The sequence below is a fragment of the Crocodylus porosus genome, unplaced genomic scaffold (assembly GCF_001723895.1).
Source record: "Crocodylus porosus isolate Cpor-Errol unplaced genomic scaffold, CroPor_comp1, whole genome shotgun sequence".
NCBI lineage: Eukaryota > Metazoa > Chordata > Crocodylia > Crocodylidae > Crocodylus > Crocodylus porosus.
In genome coordinates, this window is record NW_017728952.1 from 612,739 (window position 1) to 632,645 (window position 19,907).

General features: G+C 46.8%; 1 protein-coding gene and 1 long non-coding RNA gene across 6 annotated transcripts in view; one reads left to right on the forward strand and one right to left on the reverse strand.

Moving 5' to 3' along the window:
- LOC109324384 overlaps positions 1–6,532 on the forward strand; it is a 9,699-nt gene extending 3,167 nt beyond the window's left edge. Inside the window, exons 2-3 of the long non-coding RNA XR_002104924.1 lie at positions 4,099–4,102; positions 6,522–6,532. This is a non-coding gene — a long non-coding RNA (uncharacterized LOC109324384). The remainder of the gene's footprint in view (positions 1–4,098; positions 4,103–6,521) is intronic.
- FRAS1 (Fraser extracellular matrix complex subunit 1) overlaps positions 1–19,907 on the reverse strand; it is a 360,126-nt gene that overhangs the window by 326,991 nt on the left and 13,228 nt on the right. The window lies entirely within an intron of this gene.

A 19,907-nucleotide genomic window follows, 5' to 3' on the forward strand; every position in this document is an offset into this window, starting at 1 on the left:
TGTAGTGTCCACTATACCCTCTGATTTATGCCTGTTATGTTCCCAGTATTAAAAGGTATATGGTTAAGTCCCCATTGGTGGTCTAGCTCTGCTCTATAGGAGGAGGAGAGTCCCTACACTTCCCACAGTGCTTGTGCACCTGCTTTGATCCCTTCAACTGGAAAGGGGGTACCTCTTGGAGTACCGCCTGGGTTACAGATGTTTATAATAGGCTTAACAGTATCTGCTTGCAATGCTCCAGACCTATTAGCAGGGGCTGACCTTGGTGGGAGTTACCCAAGTGTTAACTAAAGGTGCAGACAAAAGTGCAACTCCCTAGACAGAAAGCGTCATGAGTTTAGAACAATCCTCCCAACCCAACAGATGTTAGATGTTGGGTCAGGAGGGTGGGGAATCAAATCTCCAATTTGGAGCTGATCCAAGGAAAAAGGCTTCCCCTAGCTCTGCCCCCACCCCAGGCCCCTATGCTGTCTCAGGATGGGAAGGGGAGAAGACAGGGGAGGAAGGGCCATTTTAGGGTTTCCCCAGCCTACTCTGGTTGCAGGGGGTGGATTGGAGCCCCTACCTTCGGGGAGGGGGAGGCACCCTACCCTCTAGCACCAACTGGGCAAACTCCAGAATAAGCTCCCTCCGCTCCTTTCCTCCCCTCCCATTCTGAAAACGGCACCAGGAGCAGGGCTGGTTACATCAGCCCAGCCCTGCTTTTGACATGTGCAGACAAGTTAATGAAGGTACCCTGCCTTGGAGCACCTTCATCTGAACCCTCATGTAATAAGGGTTCACATTCTCATGGGATTGGGCCTTTTTAAAGCACTCTGCAGCGGTGCACTTGTATTTGGTCATGGCTGTAAAGAGCTTTCAGGGGCCAGATTGGGCAAAAGTTGTCACTTCTGTCTGTGCATCAAGAGTTGCATGGATTTTACTGAGACATTACCTCAGATGAATATAAGGGAAGTGGGTGTCCACAAGAGAGAAAGAAGGCAGAGCATGTGGACAGAAAGAGAACCTTCAACAATGAAATCTATGGAGATTTGATCTACTTTTTATGTGACTTTATTGTGGGTTTTCTGTCTGTTGTTTAAATTACACCATGGAAAAAAGCAGGTGTAAACATTTATTTAAACAATTATATAGCTTACTACACACTATTGACTTTTTAATTTTTATGTATTTATTATGTTAGAAAACAGTAACTGGTCCATTTCTTATCCTATCTTATTGCATTTTAATAATTCTTCTGATTCATGTCAAACTACTTTTGGATAGAAATTGGAATTCAATTAAAATCACAAAAGCAGCATTTTAAAAATAACTTTAACTCATAATTAACCATTTTAAATATGCATGGTACATAAGGAGGGGAAATCAGTTATATTTATTAGAACATTTTGCACTGAAAATGAATTGACTTATTGAACACAGGAATTATCATCCACAGTTAGTGAGTTGGTGCAATTGTCCTTCAAGTTTCAGAATTAGTAAATTGAAATCATCTGAGGAGTGAAGGAAAAGGCAAAACAAAACCCAAAACCAAAAAATCTTTCCTGCTTTTTTCAGCTCTCAGTAGGTTTTTCAAATTCAAATGATGTGGCTATCATACTGAACCTGTTGAAGAAATTGAAAATAAAAAAACAGTCCCTCTGTCCTTGCTGAAAAGGCTTTCAAAAACTGAATTAACACTTCAAGAAACTCTGGTTCCAGTAGTCACATTTTCTTTAAAGCCTCAGGAGCTCAACACAGAATGCTTGAACATCTGCATTTAATTTATGATTGAATGATTATTTTAAGTGCAGCCTTTACCACAGCTTGTCATTTCTAATTAAAATTTAAAATAAAACTATTTAAATAAAACATTCAATTTAAGTAACATTTTAAAATTAATTTATGTGAGCACTGTGCTCATATAACAAGTTAGGAAAGATATCTCCTCACAATACCCTTTATGATAAAAAAAAATCAGATCTGGTTAAGTTTGATAAAATTATAATTCTTTTTTGAAAAATAATTTGGGATTTATTTTTTTAACCAGTTTCTGAATCTGGTTGACGTATTTCTTGACTTGAAACACCAGCTAATTTTTTTTCAGGAAGAGACTGATATTTTTGGTATATTTATCCTTCTTCAAGGAGCTCTGGAAAAAAGAATGTATGAGGAATCTTTTAGAAGGCTACATATTGAATAAGAATGGTACCTTTTAGTACAGGTAAATTTGGGCCACTTTCAATTTTTAATTCAAACTCTGAGATTAAGGGTTTGGGTTGACTGGTTCAAAAAGCTGAATCTTTTCAGAACAGCTCGCTAAAAACTCATCCACACAGACTGCCAACAGCTCTTCGTACAGAACTTACCCTGACATGAATGCAGGAACAAAATAAATGGCTTACTCTGCATTGTTCAGCTGTACCCACTCCTCCCTACCCAGGACTCCCATCAGAGGTAACTGTCATTTATCAAAGTCTACCTTCCCTTGGATCATCTACCTTTTGATCTCATGGTTTTGTCCTTTTCCTCCCCACCAAGACTGAAAACTATTTAATGGGTGAGTTAAAAGATCACTTTGTCCTGAACTCCCCCAAAATATCATTTATCTTCATTGCTACATGAGTTCCCTCCTCCCGAAACCATATCTCCCTCCAAGCAGAAAAAAGTGTGGCAAGCAGAAGAATTTTGATCCCTACTATATAAAGCAAGTAGCTATGTTAAGTGTGGTTCTGCCAGCTCTCTCAAAGGCAAACAAATAGGAACAAATTCAAACCTATTTTTTAAATACTAAAAGGACACATGGAAGCTTTCTCCTCAAAGAAAAGGCATAAATAAGCACAAATTGACCCTTGATATTTAAGTGGCTAACCAAATCAGGTAAGATGTGGAAGGCTGTGCCCAGCAATGCACATATTTGCATCTCTGCCCTAACTGAATTTACTACGGGTTCAGAGTTGGAAAACTACTCAAAGCATGAGCACATTAGCTTAAAAGCCTAGATTTACTCCAATGGACAGCAAGATAGGTAATGTTCATAAACATGACTTAAATAGCAATCTTTCCTCCACTCACAACTCACATGGCTTTTGAAAACCATGGTGAGGAAGGAAATTACAAAAGCAGTAATCTCAGACACAAAAATGTTTCTAACAATTTTTCCTGATTGATTTGAGAAATTTCCTTAGTTCTACAGAAAGTGAAATAGTGCCAAGAGAGAACCACATTTTAAAGCACCAGACCTTTTCTTCAGCTGATGTAAGTCATCTAATTATACCAGTGGTTCTCAACCAGGGTGATGCAGCATCCTGAGGTGCCATGATACTAGAGGTGCACCAATATATCAGTACTATATTGGATCACTACTGAAAAAAGGAAAATTAACATTATCAGCTATTGGCTTTTATTTGGCAGGTATAGCCAATAATGAAACTGATAAATAAAATATGCCTTCTGGCAAGGGTCCCCAAATGCTGCGTGCATATGTGCAGCTACAGCATGCATGTGGCCAGGAATGCAGCTGGGCAGCGTGGAAAGCAGCACCTTACAGGTAAGTCTGTAGAAGAGAAGTGGTGTGAGGGAGGGAAGGGGTATCGGGTGCAGATCAAGGCCCCCATGGTAAGGGAGGGAGTAGGGCAGGGGCTGGGACTTGGGGTGCTGCCCAGCCAGGGTGGTGAATGGGACTTGTGGCCAGGGCAGGGAACAGGACAGAGCCACAGGCAGCTCATCCAAGGGATGCGGGGGGCAGCTCCCCACTGCTGCATGAGGGGGGCATATGCCTCCCCAGACTTTTGTGCAGAGCAGAGGCGGGCTGCCCACTGTGGGCTTGGGACTCTCCACTCTGCTGCCTTTGCCCCAGCAGCCACGTGCTGGCCACACATCCCCTGCCTGTCTGGCAGCAATAGTGGCAGAGAGTTGTGCCTCCCGCTACCAAGAGGGCAAGGGACACACAACCAACACGTGGCTCCCAAGTCAAAGGCAGCAGGGCAGAGAGCCCTGAGCCCGCAGCGGACAGCCCACCTCCACCCTCACCCCGCTTGGCTTTGCTCCTAAAAGTGTCCCCAGACTTAAAAATGGTGGCAGCAGCACTTGAACTAAGCCCCCACCACCATTTTTAAGCACCGTGACGCTGATTCCCTGGACGAGCCACCTACAGCTCCATCCCACTTCCAGCCCCAGGGTCCCATTTACTGCCCTATCTGGGCAGCATTCCCAGCCCTAGCCCCAGCCCCTGCCCTGTTCCCTCCCTCACCATGGAGCCTCAATCTGACCCCATCATGCCACTTCCTTCCCCCATGCCCCTTTAGCTCCACAGACTTACTTGCAGGGAGCTGCTCTCCATACTGCCCAGCTGTGCTCCTGTAAATCGGTCATTGGAGCAGTATTGGCCAATACATTTGTGAATAATCAGCTATCAGCATCAGCCATGAAAATCAATATTGGTGCACCCCTACATGACACCCTTTCAGGGGCAATGCAGTGTGAGCACCATCACCATCACAGAAGCCAGGTGGGACTGCTCTGGGACACCATGTACATCCAGATCAAAAAGGGCTGTAGCATGAGCACAAGCTTTTGCCATACATCTAAAAAAGATTCAGAACTACTGAATTAAAGATATCAATGGAGCTACACCACTTCATACCTATTGAAGGACTGACCTAATGCTCTAGAGCAGTGGGGTACAAGTATCCCTGGGAGTACATGACACTTAGCCAAGGGATATGTTCCTAAATTCTAATAATGGCAATGGAGCTTCTGATTGGTCAACATGGTGAGTAATTGCATTGCTGTGTATTGACATCAGTGTCAACATTGTTCTTAAGGCACTGGGGGCCAACCTTATTGGCAGGCACGTTACAAATTATCCCTGCACCCTCCCCAAGTCCTACTCCAATCCTCATACCCTCCCCAATATGCTATTCTTCTTTCTGCTCCCAGCCCCGTGATCCCTACCTTATCTGGTGCTCTGCTCCGTCTTCCTTCCCTGTACTCCCTGCTTTGCTTTCTGCTTCCTGCCCTATCTGCCATCATGCTGCCTGTCCCCTCCCCGATCTGCTGCATGCCACACACCCAGGCTGCCTGTGCCACTTGTGGTACCTGTGCTGCAAGTTGGCCACCTCCAGAAGCCAGGATTCTACAAAGTGGATGAGGGAGCAGCAAGCACTGCAAGGGTGGCTGCACCCCATGTTCCCAGCCTCCTCCCTCCAAACCAGGGCAGGCAGACCACACCACAGGAACAGCAACTAGGGACATTTTTAAGTCCCAAAGAAAGTCCCATTTCTCTTCCCCTTCAGGACAGCAAAGGTGGAGGCAGGTTCCCCCTTCCTGCCTGTCCCCTGAGCTGTTTCCTACCAGCCTGGAAGTAGGCAACGGGAAGGGAAGTTAAAGGGAGGGGAGGAGACTCAGCCAACCACTACTGTCACTGTCCCAGGCTGATCCCAGCCCTCACACAGTCTGGCTGGAGCAGGATAAGAACTCCCCTGACAACTGAAAAAGTTGCGGAGGAGAGAAGAGGAGAAGAGCCTTTGAGCATGGAGAGGAGAGAGAAATTCTTACTTTCTTTGGGACTTAAAAGCCCCACTCTGACTGTTGCTCCTGCAGCTGCAGCACCGCGCCTTCTCTAGATCCACCCCTGTCCTAAGGAATGAACATGCAGCTACATGTTGGGTGCAGAGGGCATGAGCAGCAATATTTTCCAGGTGAAGTGATACACAGCCAAAAAAGTTTGTAAACCACTTATCTAGGGTACAGTTCTAACACTGGGCCTACTCCTGACCTACTAAAAAGAATGACAACACTCCCAGTGACTTCAATGAGGACATAATAGAGTCCCACCGCTTGGTGTTGTCACAGCAGCTGCTCAACTCAACTACAACATAATTGAGGTGGATTGTTATTTAAACTTGGTTTAAAATGTGTTGCTATTTGAAAATGACTCCATAGTGATGGCATTGCTGAGCTGCATATGCATCATACCACTATGATTTCTACCCCAAATGTGTTCATTCTACAGGTATAGATTTAAAAAAAAAAAAAATAGCCTTGCAAAGTCACCCTGGCACCAGAGAGTCAATCAGTACTCCCTCCTGGTCACATATCAACACCAGTAATAAAGTCTAAAAGCCAATCTCTGCTTTGCATTATACCCAAGCCTTCGGTCATCCCCTGTTCAGTTTCACTGTCACCAATGGGGTCATCAAGGACAAAAACTGGACCTGCCGGTGGAACTCAGGCCACAGTGTACAAAGCCAAACAGAACCCAGCTCACTTTTCCTTTGCTCTGCTGCTCAGCAAGACTATCAGGAGTTAAAGGCATTGAAAACATCAATGCAAGACTCTGACTCCATGCAAGAAACAGATCTGGCAAGCAAGTGAGGACCATTCTTAAATTATTGCTTTTCAAAGTGGAAGCACACTTTTAAAATCCAGGGAAGATGAGGCTTCAGTAGAAGGAATTTCCAGCTGAAACTTGGTATGTCTAAGACCAACATAATAGCCCAAACCAGTCTACCTACAGTAAAAGAATCACATAAGCATAGTGGCAGGCTGGTAAGGGATAGAAAGTTAGAAAAAAATCTGTGGCTGTCCCACTTTGTCCTGTGACCTTGTCGGGCTCCAAAGCAGAGTTGGCCTGGGTGACTATTCTTCATTTAAATTAGCTGGCTTGGAACTATCATTTATGAGAGAATGCAGAAGAGATGGTGGCATTTCATTTCCCACAGATAGTGAAAGGCATGTCATGCACTGGCAGATGTGCCCAAGGTATACCACAGTCTAGCTGGCCCTGGCATGTCACAATCTAAAAACCACTTGAGTAATATCTTTCATGTCAATCAGATATGCTGCTGTAACTCTAACTGTGAAGTGAGCACTCTAAGCACTGGCCAAGTCCTGCTGGGCCAGATGTGGTTTGTTATCTCACCAGGCAGACTACACTGAAAAACCAGCTGCAAACTGTAGTTACATAATAATGATAGCATTTAATTTCATTTAATACTTACACAGCACATTCCAAAGTGTTTTATAACTTAGGGCCCTGATCTTTCAAAAGAATCCATTCAGGCAGAATCAAAGCTGTTAACAACTACATAAGACAGGGGTCTTGCGTGGACAAAATATAGCCCGCGGGCCGAATCCAGCCTGAGAGGCCATTCTATTCGGCCCGTGCAGCCCTTAAAAAATTTAGAAAATTAATATTTATCAAAAGTGACAGGAACCAAGGGCAGTAGGATCCAGGGGAAGCCCAGCAGGCTCCCACAACAGCAGGGACCACCCCTCAGCTGGGCTTCTGGCCTGGGACCACATGGCCACCCTGTACCAGAAACTCAGGAAAGGGGGAAGGGCGGGGGAGGACCCCAGGCAAGGAAGGAGCCTGGGGAAAAGCTGAGCGCAGGGGTGAGGGAAAAGTGGCCTGGGGAAAAGGTGAGAGCAGGGGTGGGGGAAAAGTGGCCCCGCACCCACCCCATGCCCAGTGCCCCACACTGCAGCCACTTGGGGCCCACCTGGGGCTGCCTGTGCCTTCTCCAGACAGCCCTACATGGGCTGCAAGTGGCTGCAGCAGGGAGCGTCAGCCATGGGGAAGGCAAGCAGCCACTTTTCCCTGGGCTTCTTCCCTGCTCCTTCTCAGCACGGAGGGAAGCAGCTCCTCCCCTGCCCTGTGGCCGGCACCCCCTGCTGCAGCTGCTCGCAACCTGTGCGGGGCTGTCCAGAGCAGACACAGGCAGCCACACGCAGGCTGCCAGTGGCTACAGCGCGGGGTGCCGGGCACAGGGCAGGGAGGGGACGCTTTTCCCCCCACGCACTCAGTCCCACCTTGTAACCCAGCCCCGCTGCCAGCCTGGGCCCCGTACCGGCTCCGGGCTTGCCCATCAGGGCTGTGCATGGCAGCAGCAGCTGCAGCCCCCCTGCTTGCTGCACCAGGCGGTGTTTTCCACCACTGCCTGTGGGCTGCCTCGCGCACAAGCTGCAGGCAGAGAGCAACAGCAGCAAACACTGCCTGGCACGGCAAGTGGGGAGGGCCTCAGGTGCTGCCACTGCGCGCAGCCCTGACAGGTGAGTCCAGAGATGGCATGGGGCCCGGGCTGGCAGCAGGGCCAGGTTACAATGTGGTGCTAAGCATGGGGAAAAGCAGCCCCTCACTTGCCCTGTGCTGTAGCTGCTTGCAGCCCGTGTTGGGCTGCCTGTCCCTGTTCCAGACAGCCCTGCGTGGGCTGCAAGCACCTGCAGCAGGGAGCACCGGTCATGAGGTGAGCGAGGGGCTGCTTTTCCCCATGCTCAGCACCAGATTCTTCCCTGCTAGTGAGCATGCTGCCCCCAACCTGTACCGCCGGACTGGGGGCACTGGGAGTGAGTGGGCAGGGAACCAGCGGGAGCACAGGGCCCGCACTGGTGTTCTGGGGCTAGTACTGGCAGGGCCCAGAGCAGGGTGGCAGGAGCACAGGGTCCCAGCCAGCAGGGGCTCTATGGAGTTGAGCCAGTTCCCCTCTCTCCCTGCTGGTGCAGCCCACCCTGGCTCCACAGACCCCTGCCAGCCTGTGCCCCACTTTGGGCCCCACCGATGCTGGCCCTGGGACACATGGGTCCCAAGATATTGGGACACTTTTCCCAAGATGGTGACCAGGGGGCAGGGCACCTGCCAGGGGGCGGGGCTACCCATGCAGCCTTCGACAGCCTACCCAAACTGGGTAAGCAGCCCCCCCTCCTGAAAAAATTGTCCGCCCCTGACATAAGTCATTTTAACCTCTGGGGGACAGACACACCCCAGTATAGACCAACTTCTAACAGCCATCACAAAGCATTTTTGTTGCCTTTTCTGTCACCACTGGCCAATTTGTGGGATTTCTTATCAGCTGCCTGTTCTTTGCTAATAAAAAGCCTAGGCAGTTGATAATCAAATTATAATAATCAGTGATGCTGTGTTAATTACCATTTATTGCCAATCCACTGCTTTTAACTGTATCAACAGTTAATTCCCACTGTTAGTTATGTTGTCAAGTCATTGGCCACAAATAGCTAGTTTCATCTTTGCTGTTCTGCTACCCATCTTCATTTGCACTCTTTACTACACCTGTTCTTCTCCTTTCCCTTCCCCTACTCATTTCAGCCATGCGCCTTTTCACCCTCTGCTCTATACCCCTCTGTTCACTCATCTCATTTCCTCTCCCTGATTCTGCCCATCCTTGCTGTCCCACAGACTCACTGCTTGTCATCCTCTTGCCCTTCTAATTTCATCTCTATCACTTTTACTGCTGCCTCATACCTGCCTCTACACCTATTCCCGAGCCTGCCCCTATACCTACTATCTCTTCTCTTCTCCATCCCTCCTCGTCTCTTTTCTCATCCAGTTCAAACTGCTTGTCCTAACCACAGAGGCCTTACATGTCTGCCTGCACAGGCAACTGGTTGGGGGGAGGGGCACATGCCCCCCCAACAGGGCCGTCCCCGCTGCCAGCAGCATCTGTGGGTGCTCACCAGCTCTGTCCCTGCTGCCAATGTTGGTGTCTTCAGGTCCTTGCCAGCTCTGTCCCCACTGCTAACATCAGCATCTGCAGGTGCTTGCCAGCTCCGTACCCGCTGTCTGTGGGTGCCTCCCCAGCATAAGCAACTTGCAAGGGGGCACATGCCAGCCCTGAGATTGGCTGAGATTGGATTCACCAGTGTCTCTAGGCGGTCACCGCTCGCAACCCCACCACTCCCCGCCCCCCGACAGTGAAACTGCCGGCTTCTGCAGGCGGTTGCCGTTTGCCACCCCGCTGCTGATGCCCACAAATTGTGCCCCCCCAGTCTCAGGAGGCACCAGTCTCCCATGCCCGCCTGCATGACTCCTGCCTACTTCTCATGCCTTTCCTTTCCTCCCATAGCTCACTTTGTAGCTCTACCTCCTGAAAACTTCATACTGTTCCATCTCACCCTCAATCAAGCTCCACTCCTTCATTCTTTATATCTCACACCCTGCAGCTATATTGGATCTGGATTGCCAACCTTCACCCCAGACCTCTCTGCTTTCATAGTTCAGCAAATCCTCTTTATCTGTCCTAACTCTCTTCCCACCTTTCTTGTCAGCTCTTTTAGCTGAAACCATCAGCCAGATCCTGAGATCCCTCTGAGTAATGGGTATGTTGAAGAGAGAGCAAAGTAGGCTTTATACCATTTTTACTTCCCTCCCTCAAATCCTGGGGCTAACCAGCTGCCTGCCTGTTCCTCACAGCAAAGCAAAACATCTTTAATACAAGCATGCTACAAGAGAAGCCAAAAAGCGAGCGCTGTAAAAGATGCTACAAGTACCCAGGAGGAATCTTCTGCTGGCTGGATCAGTGGGTCCATAGCTGTTTTAGGCTGAAAGACTGCTGCAAAAGGCTTGGACAGAATCATTTTTATTTCTGTAAAGCATACATACACTTGTGGTACTAGAATACATTTAGTATTACATTCATTCTAAGAACATGCCTGTGAGGAACAGAATCATCTCAAACATTCATCCAGGACCTAAGGCAGACAGACAACTGTTTTATTTCCATGCCTTATCTCCTGTTTGGATTTTGCCATTCCAGATAAACAGCTTATTTCTCCCTTTGTCCATTAGCTATTCTCCCTCACTTCTTTATTTTTACTACATTTAAAAAGTAAATAAGATATAACATGGAAATCGAGCATCCATGTCACAGATCATACTTCCTTAATTTATTCAACTATATAGGAACCATATATTAAAATTTGGTGCTATAGAATTCCTGCACAGTAACTGGACATTTCTGTTTGCTCCACAATCACAGTTTCATTACAGTTTTCTATCCAATTTTCTTTCCCAACTCTTAACTAACACTTATGACTATTTTACAAAAATATTATACTATACATCATCTGTATATAATCCGAATGAGAGCTATGCTATGCAGTGAAACATAACAAGGATTGCTATTTTAGATACATTTCAGTAGATACATCTACTCTGTTTTTAATGGCATTCAATGCTATAATATGATGTTCAGTATTTCCCCTTGGTTTCATTAGAAACAAATGGCAATACAAGTTTGGAAAAACCTAGGACTGAAATGGATTCCAAATTACAGAAAACAAGAAGACTCTAAAAAAATACAGTTTTATTTAGTTTTATTCTTTATTCATGAGAGGTTAGAATGGAAATGTCAAACACCTGCAAGTACTTGGAATTTCTATTCTAATTTCTCATAAATTAAGAAAAATCAATTAAAATGTATTTGGAACATGTTTTAAATCTAAATCTGTCCTTTTACTTTTTCATTACTTTTTAAACTGTTCTATGCCAATGGCTGCTTCAGCTCTCAGTTTCATCATCCTCAGATAATTAATTTCACTTTCCCACCTACTACATCCATAAAAGGTTCACCGTCTTCTAAAACAGATACAGTGTGTCTGTTGCTGTTCTTCCTAAAACCAACTTTGTGTTCTACCTGTCCAGCTCCCTTCCCCTTCCTCTTGATTACAGTGTTGGAAGAAGCATCAGCAAAATTCCAGACATCAAACCTGTCTTCATCCCGCAACAGATGAATAAAATAAACCAGTACCCACAGGGTGTGATGGGCAAAAAATGCAAACTAATACATCTAATGCATGTTGCCCCCCGCTCTTCTAAAGAATTCTCTGTGCTGCAAAAATGTTACAGCAGTTTAACTGAAAGGACTACATGAACTTTGCTTTCTAAGCAGTATTACTGTCCTAATTGGAAATATTCCATCTGTGCTACAAAGTTTTACTGGTGAGGATGGTGAAATAAGCACATACAATAGGCAGACATCAAGGGGTTTTATTGCAAGACACATCATGGGGAAACCCAAGGACTTCCAGTAACTAGTGTGCCAGTCCACAGTCCCTCTTGCCAAATTCAGCCATGTAGCACAAATATGCACCATTTGGGTACAGCAATGCTCCTTTATGGATCATTAGGGATCCTGGTTTTCTCTGATTAAAAATGGAAATTCTCTGATTAAAAACCCAAAATCTGTGATAAAAATTAAAGGCCCCCCACACGCCCAACCAGTGCTGCTGGTGCCCCGCACTCCCTGCCCACAGTCTCAACAGCCCTCCTGATGCCCCTCGCAACAGCCCCCCAGACTCACAGACATGCAGACACAGACACCCATCCCAGCAGGTAAGTGTGTGTGTGGGGAAGGGACGGGGTAGGGAGAGGGAAAGGGAAGGTGCTTGGGGGGGTAGATAAGGAAGGGAAGTGTGCCCCTGTGCCACTCCCAGGAGCAAGGCCAGGGGGTGAGGGCAGGGGTGCCAGGGGGTATGTGGGGGCAGGGCTTTGCAGGCAGGCAATGCAGGGTACAGTGTGGTGGTGCCCACCATGCTGCCCAGCTGCCTACCCAGGGAAGGGGGATGGGGAAGCTGGCATGCTGGAGCACAGCTCCATGGCCAGCTCTGCAGCTACGGTGAGGGAGGTACACAGGGGGGGAGCCTTGGGCTCGCATGCAGCGGCCACTGCCACTTACTTGGAGGGCCGTGACAGTGGTGATGGCCACTGCCTACAAAAACCTCCCACTGCTGCCACTGAGCTGTGCCCGGAGCTGTACAGCCAGCTGCTGGGTGGCAGCAGCAGCGTGGTGGTGGCTGGGTGGCACGCAGCTACCCCCACCACCACCCCGCACTGCGCCGCTGCCATCAGCCGCCGCTTACCTGTAGGGCCTCATGTACCAGTGGTGACTGCCACTGGATACAAAACCTCCTGCTGCCGCCACAGAGCCGTGCACAGAGCTGAGCAGCCAGCAGCAGCGGTGCCACATGGGGTGGTGGTGGCCAGGCAGCATGCAGCCACTCCCATCCCCATCACCACTGCACACCGCGCCACTGCTGCTAGCCACACACCTCCAGGCATGGCTCTACAGCAGCAGCAGGAGGTTTTGTATGCAGCGGCAGTCATCGCTGGCACAGGAGGCCCCACAGATAAGCGGCAGTGGCTGCCCGTGACAGCAGTGATGGCCGCTGCCTACAAAACCTCCCACTGCCACCACGGAGCCATGCCTGGAGGTGTGTGGCTGACAGCAGTGGTGCTGTACGGGGTGGTGGTAGAGATGGCTGCGTGCCACCCAGCCACCACCACACTGCCACTGCTGCCCAGAGGCTGGCTGAACAGCTCTGGGCACAGCTCCGTGGTGGCAGCGGGAGGTTTTGTAGGCAGCGGCTGTCACGGCCCTCCAGGTAAGTGGCAGCGACCGCTGTGTGTAAGACCAAGCCCCTGCCCTCCTCTCATGCCCCCATCCCTCGCTGTGGCTGCAAAGCTGGCCATTTAGCTGTGCTCCAGCCGCATGCCAGCTTCCCTCTCCCCATCCCCTGGGCAGGTGGCCAGGCAGCATGCTTGTAGCCCATACATGGTGGGCACCACCACAGTGCACCCTGCATTGCTTGTCCACAAAGCCCCCATGCAAAGGTGCACCCCTTCCTTCACCCCCTGGCCCTGCTCCCAGCTGTGATGTGCCACCTCTGGCCAGCAGCAGCCCCCATTCCCTCAGCCCCCAACCATCTTCCCCAGCCCTGCCCCACAGCCCCACTTACCTCCATGCTCCAGGGGTGAAGGGTGAATCTGAACCTGAGTCTGGCCTTGGCTGCCTCAGAGGCTCAGGCCCCACCCTTCCCCCCTCCCTCCAGGCAGGGCTGGGGGTTTCCTGCCCTTTTTGTAATTGGCTCTTGCAGGCTGGAGCTGTACCAGCCTGCAAGAGCTCTTTGCAAAAGTGGAGAATCTGCTAAAAAGAGAAATCCACGGGAAAGAGAAAACCCGGATCCCTGCAGGTCAGCAATCCTTCACCTTCAAGCAGAGCAGCACGTGAAGGCACCAGCTTATAGTGCATTGCAAGCAGCTACTACTGGTGGACCAAGCTCCCACCATGGATGCTGCTGGAATTTACCTGAAAGACCAGGCAGCAACATCACCAAGAGCGAAAAAAATAACAGGAAAACAGAGCTCAAGAACCAAGAAAAAAGAAACAGAGTAAGAATAAGCCTAGTTTCACACACAGGAACATGGGTGGATCTAGGAGTTTGAAAAAAGGGGAGTGCAAGTGGTAGGATGAATCATCCCACAATGCAATGCATATTTTTCTCCACTTAAAAAGAAACTAGCAGTTTTACTAATATGCTAGGGGCCTAGGGCTATTTTATTCAGTATGATCCAAGCTAAAAGAAATATAACAGTCCACGGGGGAATGACTGCTAGCTCCAGGGTGTGGCAGGCACCTGGTGGGAGGGGAAGGGGGTACAGCCATTACCTACCCCCAGCCAAGCCACTGACAGAACTGTCTGTGCATAGAAACATTGCCAGAAGTAGATAACAGACAGGATAGTTGTAGAAGGATAGTTGATTAGAGGAAGATCAAGGGTTGTTAACATCTACAGTGAAAAGACTGGCAGAAATCAAGTAGACAAAAATGATCCATGAAGTCAATTGACTCCCTCAGCTCCACCTGAATAGAAATGCTGCTGCCACTGCCAGGCAGGGTTTTTTAAACTTTCAGCAGAGCAAAAATCAAAGGGGGGTGTGACTGCACTCCCAACCAGTGCCTTGGACCCATCCCTACACAGAAAGACTGGCAAAGGCATAGAGCTCTGACCTCCTGAATCCCAATCCAGTGTTTCAATCATAAGACCATTTGCACTGACTCCAGAAGAGTTGCTCCAGATCTACACCAGGATGAAAGGCATCAGACTATAGGTGACCAATCTCTACTTGTCAGGACCTGATAGGGATCTCTGGGAGTGCCAATAAGGGGGTATGACTGAAATTCCCTTCATCTTGCGGTTTTGGATCTGTTAGGTCTGCTACCTGCAGAATCCCAAAAAGTTTATTTATTTATATGACTAACTGCATCTGCTGTCTGTGTTAGACCAAGAAATGCAGTTATAACGCTGACTAGAGAGGGTTTCTGAATATGTGAGTTATCAGGGTATTATTATGTAAGTTTCATTACTTACAGACCTCACTTCGGTAGGAGTTTCCCCTTCCCATGAAAAAAGGCTTGGATGGACAAGGCTCAATAGGAACCACTTTTCTGACAAGGAATATTTTTTTCTTCTACATATGGCTACAGGTGTCCAATAAAGCTGCACTGGGAAAGGGAATCCTTGGTTCCTTCACAACATTTCCTCTGTTTATTGTCAGTCAGGCTCTATTGCTCAAAGCGCAAAAGAATCAAGTCCAGTAAAATATTGTAAAATAATGTATATAAAGTGTTTTTATAAGGAAAAAATAAAATTCACACTCATGACCAGTAAAGAACAGGATTTGCATGTTTTTAATGCAACAGATCTTATTCAAAGTACTCAAAGGTACTAGAAAACAGCACATTAGACTAATCAACTGCGCAGTAATTGCTGTGCACATGTAGATGGTGACATTTACTGCATATTAGATTAGTCTAATGTAGAGTAAAGTATCTCATGTCGACACACCTAAATACTAGTCTATTACTCGTGTGCACAGGGCATGAAGCCCAACCCAATGAAATACCCCAATGATTGCAATGAGACATGGTCTAGTTGCCTTATCCCAGGAATTTCAAATGTACTTTCACAAAAATGGGGAATTCTTGAGTTCTAACCCCAGCTCTCATATTAACTCTCACTGGAAACATCTACACATCCAGTTAGCATGGCTGAATAAATTCCAGCACAGTTTACACTGGAGTTTATTGCTCCAAGGCACAGCATTTACACATACACCCAGGATCACAGCACACTGAGCCAGGGTGATGCAGCCCCAGCTGGCAGAGGGTTTGGGGCGGTTGGGGGGTCAGCCTGCCAGCCCAGAACTATTCCATCCCAGCTCAATGTGCTGCAGAGGGGCTGGCTGGGGCATGAGGGTGCTGCAGTGTAGGCAGCCCCCACACTGTAGCACCCTTGTGCCCCAGTCAGGCCTGGTCATCTTCTACACATGTATTGTAGTATACTAAACTCTGCCATAGGATAGTCCTTGTGCTGGGCAGTACTATCCTACAGCGGAGTTAATTAGTTTACTTGGACCTAATAGTGTGTAGACAGTGATGCTTTATTGCATCAACTCTGCAGTAAAGCACTTCCCACTGTGACCTACACAGTCATTTCATCTGTCTGCCTCTCTACCCAAACTACAAAATGGGGGTTTCACCAACCTTTTGGGAACATTACATGTACTGATTAATGCTTACACCTTAAAAGTGGCAAATATTTTTTATTTGTACAACAGGTCATAACAATATACTGCAGAGCATCCAGTAGGTAGTAAGTAGCCAGTGGGTAAATGAATGAATGAGAGCAGCCTCTCCCTCTGTACTGTTCTGACATAAAAAGACTGAAAAGGTTCCATTAATTAAAAAAATTGGTATGGAAATGGCTTACAATCTCTATTTTCTTTGAGATTTTCCAGGTTTGGACAGTTTTTTCTCTGAAGGAAATAATATAATTGGACTTTTCCTTGATTTCCCATGGGGGACTCACAGGATGCCTTCTCTGCATAGCATTTCACTTTTCAGCAGTTACTACAGCACACAGCCCTAGGTGCTTAGGAAGCAAGTACAGTAGCCTAAGATAATCAATTTCTCTATAATGTATTTCCTTAAGTGTCTCCTGAAGACCCACTTATTCCAGTGCCTACAAGAAACTTGCTAAGTCATCTACTTTTTCTGTTTCATTTTATTTATCCCATGAGTGAGCTGCTTTGCAGAACGGTGTGATGGAGTGAACTGTGGAAGGACATTTGGAAACTGAATCACAGGACAGATAAGGGAGAGCAATGTGTGGAAGATGTTAAGGCTGGGCAGGGGGTTGGGATTTAGATCCCAATCCTACAATGGGCTGAACTTTGCTTCTATGCAGAGCCTTCATAGTGTTAAGGGAGGGCTTTATGACTTGGCCCTTGGCCCTGGGAGGAAACATGGGATACCAGCCGCAGGCTGAATGTGTGCATAGGGTTCTGTGCATGTTGATGCAATTGCAGGAGCTATCTTAGTTCTTCAGGGAAAAGTTACTGTTCTGTATCATATTTGTTTTTGAGAGCACTGACACGTCCAACTCACTCTTGCCCCCATCGGTGTTTGGAAAGTGCCTTGGATGCTCACTGGCAACAAATTAATATCACAGTTTTTAAATGAATCAAAAACCTGAAGCAATCCAGAGTAACAGTTTGTAATGTGTCTTCCTCCCTCTTATATTCCCCTCTCAGTCAGCAACAATAGGTGCTGTATTTCTGCCTAGCATACAGCTTGACCTGGTTGTTAAGTAGAAAACCCCAATACAAGTACAATGCTGAAAGTGCTTCATTTCCTTCAAAGTGACATTGTGATTACCCATACACTACTGAATAAAACTACATGCCCAGTACTCAAGCTGAACAAAAAGTGTGACATTTTTCACTGAAGTATTTCCTTTCAATCAAAGCAACTTCAAGATAATCTCTCATAAAAAATTCTAATGCTTCCAAAAACTGTAATGCTCCAATTCAGCAAAGCATTTCAGAACACATTTACCTTTATTTACAAGAATGGCCCCATTGGCCACATCCAGACGAGTGTGGGCACTTGTTTCCCTGGGGACAAGTAGCAGTGGCACGTCCCTGGGGAACACCTGTGCCATGCATGCTCTCATGCAGGGCAGGTTGCCCCGGATGGGGTGGGGAGGCGGGGACCAGCAACTGTGCTGGCCCCAGCAGCCTAACTTGGAGTCCTGGAGGTCTCAGGGAGCTGCAGTGATCCTGCAGCTGGGAGCCAGGCCAGCAGCTGGAGCATGACTCCAGCCAGCCAGGCTCTGGTTTTGGGTGGCAGTCACTGCTGCCACATGCACCAACCCACTTTTTTTAAGTGTGGGTTTTTTTGACTCTGGGATCTCCCAGGGTCAACCTCCCCTCCCCCCCACATCACAAGGTAGTAGTGCAGGGAACCACTGTATGTGCGGTGCATGGCACCGCACACAGGTCTGTGGTGCCACATACCGCTCATATGTGTTCATCTGGATGCACCCATTGACTTCAAATGGAATAGCCACATATTTAAAAGTTAAGCCTGTGGTAAAGTGCCCCACTGAACCATGGAGGAAGGAAAGGTTTTTAACAGAGTTTTTTAACACAAATCGTGGCTAGATGCCTGGCTCCAACGGGGGTCAATGGGCATATGGTACCTACTTGTCTTTTGGGGCCTTTGAAAATCTCCCCTGGAAAGGTGTAATTAAAAGAGTCACAGACAATGCTCAAACATGAAGCACTGCAACATGTTTGTCTAGGATAGTTCAGACAAGGATGATTGTGTCTAAAGAACTTCCTGAGGTCCCTTCCAACCCTACTTTTCTAGAATCTATGACTATGATTTCTGGGGGTCTGATGCCAAGTGATGGTGAATCCCTTCTATGTTACACTGAGCATCCTCATTTTAACCAAACAAGTGACTGTTCAGGGCACTCAAGGTCTTGTGAGGATTGGAACTTATACCTCTTTGTTGTTTTTTTAAAACTTTTTCCCTCTCCATTTCTCTGGTTTTGAACTCCCATCTAATTCAAAAGTAATGTCTCTACCTTAGCTACAATCTCCAAAAAATTAGGATGACAAGAGCTGAAAAAGATTTTTTTTCCTCCAAAAAAGCTGACCTTTTCATGGCATTGCCTGCTGTGAAGATAATATGAACTCTATAGCGAAATGATGGCTAAGTGCCTGCAAGCCAGCTGATTGATAAATGGCTTCAACTAGCTAATTGGCCATAACTGGTTCTTTTAATGGAATGTGTGAACATTAGCACGCATATTCAAACTGATGTTTGTCTAACTGGATGGAGCAATCCAAGAGAATAACCCAACAGGTCTTTTCCATCTTTAGCTGCTAAATTCCTCTACATGCACGGTTCCTATTTTCTCATCAAAAATAAGAATTCAAGAAACTATGGAAATGCAGCATTATGGCTGAGAATTTATCTAACATGCTGGTTAGCGTGCTGTATATATCCCCATGTGTCTGATCCATAATGAATCCATTTGCTATATTTCATCCTTTACAAGTTTGTACAATGCATTAGTTAAATTGGAAAGGTTCATTCGTTGGATCTGGAGGCTACAGTTTTTTTTCCATATGATGACCAACCTGACAGTTGGACATATTTGCACATACAAAATTAAGGGAATTCTCCAATACTTATGCAAGGTCCCCACATCAATTGCCATTCAAATAACAGACACACTACAGTTAATACCAGATACTGCACATGCACAAGAGAGCTAGCCATTCTAAAAACTGTTAAGTCTGAATGACTTAAGATTACTACATTTAAAAATTGAGCCATATACCTGTATTAATATCATGCAAGATTTTAATTCTATTAAAAGTAAAGGCTGTTGTACAGCTAAGAAAATCAGTACCAGAACAGATATGATCTCCTAATAACAGTACAGATGTCACTGTACAGGTTTACTTTTATTCATCTCTCTGTCCTTATAGCCAGAGTAGCCACAGAGTATTCCTTTAACTTTGGTAACTACTATAATATTTCTAAAAATATTAAATCTAACTTGATAGATATACACCGTATATTTTTCTGATGCCTGAAATGGTGTTGTCTAGAACTGTATTACTCATTCAGATTAAATGACAAGGAAAACAAACAAAGACCTCATCTGGAAAATCCATCAAGCTTACTGAAAAATTTGGTGCAGGGAGATCCATCTCCTCTCTATCAGTTTACATAGAAAACAGCCGAAAATTAACAAAAGACTCTCAGTTGAAGGCTCGCATAGATTTCATAGACATTAGGGCTGGAAAGAACCTTGGAATATCCTCAAGTCCAGCCCACCGTCCAAAGGGCAGGAAGTCAGCTGGGGTCATAGGATCCCAGCAAGATAAGCATCCAATTTGCTCCTGAAGGTGTTCAACATAGGTGCTTGAACCACCTCCGATGGCAGACTGTTCCAGACCTTGGGGGCTCGGACAGTAAAGAAATTCTTCC